This window comes from Solanum stenotomum, chromosome 4 (genome assembly GCF_019186545.1).
Source record: "Solanum stenotomum isolate F172 chromosome 4, ASM1918654v1, whole genome shotgun sequence".
NCBI classification, from domain to species: Eukaryota; Viridiplantae; Streptophyta; class Magnoliopsida; order Solanales; family Solanaceae; genus Solanum; species Solanum stenotomum.
This window is the reverse complement of record NC_064285.1, coordinates 33091669-33098275: the sequence shown is the minus strand read 5'-3', so window position 1 is coordinate 33098275 and position 6607 is coordinate 33091669.

Here is a 6607-nt window from a genome sequence, read left to right as displayed (position 1 = left end):
TCCTGCATGCTCAATATCTTTCAAATACTTACGCATACTCTACCCTACATCTTCTCGTGATGTAGGTTCAGGACCTCAGCTTCCAGATCACGCATAGATCGTTCTCTGATCTTCAGCTCAGCAGTATCAGTGGTGAGTCCTCATTCTCCGAGGATGACATACATGTTTCTTTTGCTTTTAGTCTTTAGTTTAGGTTTTTGCTAGATTTAGCTGGGGCATGTTCCATCATTTCTAGTCAGTTCGAGGCTTAGTTGAGACATAGTTAGTTTCAGCTTTAGCACTTGAGTTTGACCTTTCAGTTTGTTGTTAAACTCTCAGTTTTTATATATTTTGATATTTATGGGTATTCCCCATTGTTTCATTTCAATTTATCTCATGATTTAGCTTCCGCACATAATTTTCTTAATTCATCTTACTTAGTATGCTTATGATATGTGTGCAGGATTAGCTTGGGGTCACACGTGATCTTAGGTCCTATGTCCGCGTCCTGGGGTAGCTTCGGGGCATGACAAATTTGGTATCAGAGCATTAGGTTTAAGAGTCCTAGGATTTGTGAAATGTCATACTAAGTAGAGTCCTTTTCATTGGTGTGAAGTGCACCACATCTAATGAGGAGATTTAGGAAAACTTCACTTTCTTGATATTCTTATCGTGCGTAAGGTATGATCTACTTCCTCCTTTCTAACTCGACGTTATGCACTTTCAGATCATGCCTCCTTGTAGAGATTGTGGAAGGAATTTGAATGCACGTAACGCTAACGCATCTCCTTCAGTCCTAGATCAGGAAGTTTTGAATGCATAGTTTCGGAATGCTATTTATCTTTTGGCTCAGAGTGTGACTAACCAGAACAACCAGCAGGTTCTGGTTCCTACATATGCTAGTGGTGGATCAGTGGCAACCAGGCTTCATGACTTCATTAGGATGAATCCGCTTGAGTTCTTAGGATAACAAATTGGTGAGGATTCCCAAAACTTTATAGATGAGGTCAAGAATATCATTGGAGTGATGCAAGTGATGGGTAATGATAGGGTAGAGTGGGCATCCTATCAACTTAAGGATATAGCTCATATCTGGTATACTCAATGGAAAGAGAACAGGGTTACAGATGTAGCTCCTATCACTTGGGAGTGCTTTAGTGAGACCTTTTTGGATAGGTTCTTTCCAAGAGAGTTGAGGGAGGCAAAAGCTCAAGAGTTCATGAATTTGAGGCAAGGTAACATGACAGTCCAAGAGTATAAGCTCAAGTTCACCCAACTCTCAAGGTATGCTCCTCACATGGTGGCCAATTCCAGGGCTCAAATGAACAAGTTTCTATATGGGGTATCTGACTTAGTGAAAACATAGTGCAGGAATGCTATGTTGCTGGGAAATATGAACACCTTTAGGCTTATGACTCATGCTCAGCAGGTTGAGGTAGATAATCTTAGGGAACGGGCTAAGGATAAAAAGAAGGCTAGAACAGGCAACTATGAGTATTCTCAACAAAAATTGGATAGTGGAAATCACTCGCAGTTTCAGCAAAAGTTTTCAGCTCCGGCACCTTCATCAGCTAGTGTTCCATTCTCTAAGTTTTGACATGATCAAAAAGGTAGGGCATCAAGCTCTAAGTCTCAGGGGAGTGTTTTAGGCACCAGAACCTACCCAACTTGTTCAAAGTGTGGTAAGAACCATCTGAGAGAGTGTATTGCAGGAAAAGAAGGATGTTGTGGGTGTGGTCAGTCTGGTCACAGGTTGAGAGATTGTCCTTCTGGTAAAAGGGGTCAACGGGGCAATAATAGTAGAGCTCAGTCTACAACTTCAAAAGTACCGGCAAGTAGCCTGACTCAGCAAGGTAACTCATCTGGTAGAGGTGGCAGACAACCCCAAAATAGGTTGCATGTTCTTCAGGCTCACCAGGTTCAAGAAGATTCTGTTGATGTAGTCAATGATACGTTACGAGTTTTTTACTTAATTGTTTAAGATTTGTTAGATCTAGGGGATACTCTTTCCTTTGAAACTCCTTATATAGCACTGAACATCGATGTTAGTCCTAAAACTCTCTCAGAACCCTTCTTAGTCTCTACTCCAGTCACTGACTCAGTTATAGCTAGACAAGTATACATAAATTGACCTGTCATAGTATCTCAGAAAGTCAGCTTAACAGATCTGGTAGAGTTAGAAATGGTAGATTTCGATATCATTCTAGGCATGGATTGGGTACATTCCTGTTATTTCTCAATCAATTGTAGAACTAGGATTGTTTGTTTTCAGTTTCCAGACGAACCAATCTTAGAATAGATGGGTAGTAGCTTAGCGCCTATAGGTCGATTCATTTCTTAACTGAAGGCCAGAAAGATGATCTCTAAGGGTTATCTCTATCACCTAGTTCGGGTTAAGGATTCAAGATCCGAAAAACCAACTCTTGAGTCAGTTAAAGTACTTAATGGGTTCCTAGAAGTGTTTCCAAAAGATATTCCCGGAGTTTCTCCTGAAAGGGGAATTGACATTAGAATGGATCTCCTTCCAGATACCCAGCCTATTTCTATTCCTCCATACATAAAGGCTCCAATGTAGCTTAAGGAATTGAAAGAGCAGTTGAAAGACCTTTTAGATAAGGGTTTCATCAGACCTAGTATTTCCCCATAGAGTGCACCGGTGTTCGTAAATAAGAGAGATGGTTCTCTCAGAATGTGCATTGACTATCGGTAGTTGAACAAAGTCACAATCAAGAATAAGTACTCCATCCCCAGGATTGATGACTTTTTTAACAAACTTTAGTGTAAAGACCCGAGAGCACCCCCTAGTCGTTACCGGTGTATTCGACCTCTCGGAGGCCTTACACAATCCCTTAGTATTCGTCATAGCATTTATCATAGAAAAATAGCGGAAAATTTAAAACTTTTTCATAATATAGTACAAGACTTAAAAATCCACCTCGTTAAAACCTTTAATACAAAATCGGAGCACTATGTCTCAAGATAGCCATCTTAAAACATGACTACAACACAAGAGGGACATAGCCCTTACAATACAAAAGAAACTACTATCTATTACATAAAACTTAAGGAAACACTTTAACATAAAGGTCCTTGAATCTTTAAGGACACACCCGAACTTGGGAATAGTAAGCCAAGATCATCACTTCTAGGAAAGTCTGTTTAGCCACAACCACCTACGCTTGGTGTAAAAAGATGAAGAAGAATGGCGTTAGTTGATGTGCCGCAAAATCGTAGCACATTGGATGCTTCGTAACCATTAACTAACACTGGAATTAAGTGATATTTCAGGATTATTTTATGGGTTTGTTAATTGTGTAGGAAGAATCTGGTTTTCACAGAAAAAGAAGCAGAACTGATGTCGACCGAATGAAGTTCACGACCAATGTAACGAACCGTTAACTTCATAACGATCCATGGTTGAGCTCGTGAAAGTGGGGCAAAACTGGGCCCTGAAAAGATGAAAAGCAAGAACAACCAAGTGAAGATTGCGAAGGGGCACACGGGCCGCTGTTATTTCCACGTACCGTGGTACCTACCGTTAAGTTGAACCAGTATAAAAGCAGGAATTAGTTGAAAGAAAGTTTGAAAACAAAGTGAAGACCACGGGTGACTTCACGGGCCGTGGTACTCGCTACGGACCGTGGTGTCTCTCGTGGTACATTTTCCAGTGACCAAGTTTGAAGACCCACTCTGGGGAAGATCCAAGGCAAGACCACGGAGGGCTTCACGGTCGGTGAATCCCTTGATGGATCGTGATAGTGGCCATGACAAGGCCCGACAACTCAGTCCTAACTTGATTAGGACTCATTTTAAACATTCTATTTTGAATTACTTTATGTCGTTTTGTATTTAATTATTCATTATCTGATGTTACACAACGAGGAACAGAGAAAAACTTGAGTTTTACATTTTGGATTCAGATTATTGTCATCGGTGGGACAGTGTTCCTTTCAATCTTGAGATTATCAAGTGGTTGTTGATTTACCGATTATTTTTGTAAGTAATTCATAATATGTTTTCATTATCTATTGTTGATTCTTTGCATAAGAACATGATTGGCTAAACATCATGACTGGGTGTGTGGGATCTATGATGATATTCTAGTGGCGATTCCGTAAAATGAGTAAAAAGGCAATCTTTGTTTACAACTTGTAGTTTACAGCATTCATTATCATTTTAGGCTATTGAGTGCACGCCTTAGACAGGCATGTATCTGGTGTTTGTTCGAGAGAAAAGCATCAGTTGGGAAAAAGCTAAACTAAGTTTACGAATTGGACTTAAAGTCGGATTTCGAGAGAAGGGATTTTTAACACCGTATTAAATTAAGCGAAGTCCTATATCGATAACACTTTTATTTCGAGAGAATTAGAGTGGATATTATCTAATTTGGCTGAGAAGCATTAGATTTATTTAAATCGCAAAGAGTCTGTAAACATTGATTGACTTGACACTCAAATTACGGAAGAGCGTTATAATCGGCGTCATAGTGAACACAAAACCTGGTTTCTTTAACTTGATTGAATCAAATTACAACGAGATTTTTTGTGAACCGTGTAACTAAGTTTTGAGTGGAAGTACTTGCTGATAGAATACTTTTCAATTAAACCCAACTTTACTTTCCTTGTTAATTGTTTAGGAAATAGTAACGACAACTGAGTAAATGCGATAGTGAAACTTTATCTGTAAAGAAATTCTCTGTGGGATCGACATCTACTCTAGTTGAGTTCTGTTAATTGACAACGACTGTTTAAACTCCTTACTTGGAGTGTAAGTTTGGACGTATCAAATTTTGGCACTGCTACCGGGGAATTTCAATTCAGAAGTGTTTTACTAGCTTTTATTCAAGTTGTAGTTATATTTCCTAATTTTACCTTTTGTTCTGTGTTTGTGTCTCTTTCAGGTGTATGCTACTGTGTATGCCAAGTACAAGGAGTAAAGGAGTTCCATTGATCCCTTACGACTCAGAACTCAAAAAGACTTTTCGAAAAAAGGTTAATGCACAAGAACTGGAAGCACAAAGACAAAGGTTGGGACTAGAAGCTGAAGTCGCTGCAAGAGGTGTTCAGCAGAACGGCTGTAACAACCAACCTAGGGTGGTAGATGAGGATAGAGGAGTGGATGGATTGATCCCTCCCCAACACCAACCAATAGCTCCAAGGGGTAGAGCTCAGCATCCAGCGCACATGATGTATGATGAAGATGATGTAGATTTGGATGGAGCTGGAGCCACTGGAGCGATAGTGTTACCTGCACTATCTCCACGTGTTAAGTTCACAATCACCAACACTATGATTCAATTGTTGAACCTTAAGGGTATGTTTAGGGGTTCAGCTAGTGATGATGCAAATCATCACTTGATGAACTTTGTGGCTATCTGTAAGTCACAAGAGATTCCTAGTGTAAATCAAACAGCAATGAGTTTGAGGTTGTTTCCATTGTCTCTTACTAGAGAGGTGACTAACTGGTTGAATGAGATGCCAGATGACTCCATCAGAACATGGAATGAGTTGAAGGAAGCTTTCCTGGAACGATTTTTCTCAGAATCAAAAGAGCTGCAGATGAAGGACGAGATTAGTACACACGAGCAACTACCAGGAGAAGCCATGCATGATACTTGGTGGAGGTTCAGCCAAAAGTTAAAGAGATGCCCCAACTATGATCTTACCGAAAGGCATCTTAAACAGGCCTTTTATAGGTCTCTGAATTATGTTACTAAACCTCTTGTTGATGCAGTTTGTGGAGGCTCATTTATGAGGAAGCCATTTGCAGAAATCATGCAGCTATTAGACGAGGTCTCAAAGAACAACAGAGCATGGTACACTAGAGATGCAAAGGAAGGAGAGCTCGGGTATACATTTGAGCTTTTAGCTGATCAAAGGAAGAGAGAAAAAGAAAGGGACCAATACATGGCACATATGAGGACTCAAATAGACTTGCTCACAAAGCACATTATTGCTAAGTCTGAAAAGGTGAATGTTGTGGGACAGCAACACAGGTATGAAGATCAGGATCATGACATTGATGAGGAAGCTAACTATTTGGGTAATCAAGGAGGTTTTCGGAATTATAACTCTGGAAATAAAGGTTACAATTCTGGAAATGCAGGTCGGAGTTATGCTAGGGATGGTCAGTATGAAAGGCCAACAAATAGAGATCAAGGAAACTGGCAAAACAAAGAGGGGTATAGGAATGACCGCAGGGGTGTATATGTACCTCCAGGTAATAGAGACCGAGTGAGTGGCAGTTCTAACGGGTCCAAGCTGGAAAACATGATGGCTAATGTACTTCAAAAGGTGGAGTCAACCGATGCAGGGGTGAAAAAAATGAGAGGTGACTTCTCGAGCATGAGTCAGTTGGTGGACTCTCACACCACCTCCATTAAACTAATAGAGCAGCAGTTGGGGCAACTCTCAGCCTCAATAAATCCGAGAAAGAACGGATCACTACCAAGTGATGCCATTCAAAATCACAAGACAGAAGGACACTGCATGGCCATCGCCACCAGGAGTGGTAAAGTTCTTTCTGACCCTATTTCTGCAAGTACCAAGTATGAACAGGTCTTGGAGCAAGCTAGTTAAGAGGAGAATGAGAATATACAGGTAGATGATCAGGGAGAAGCTTAGCAATC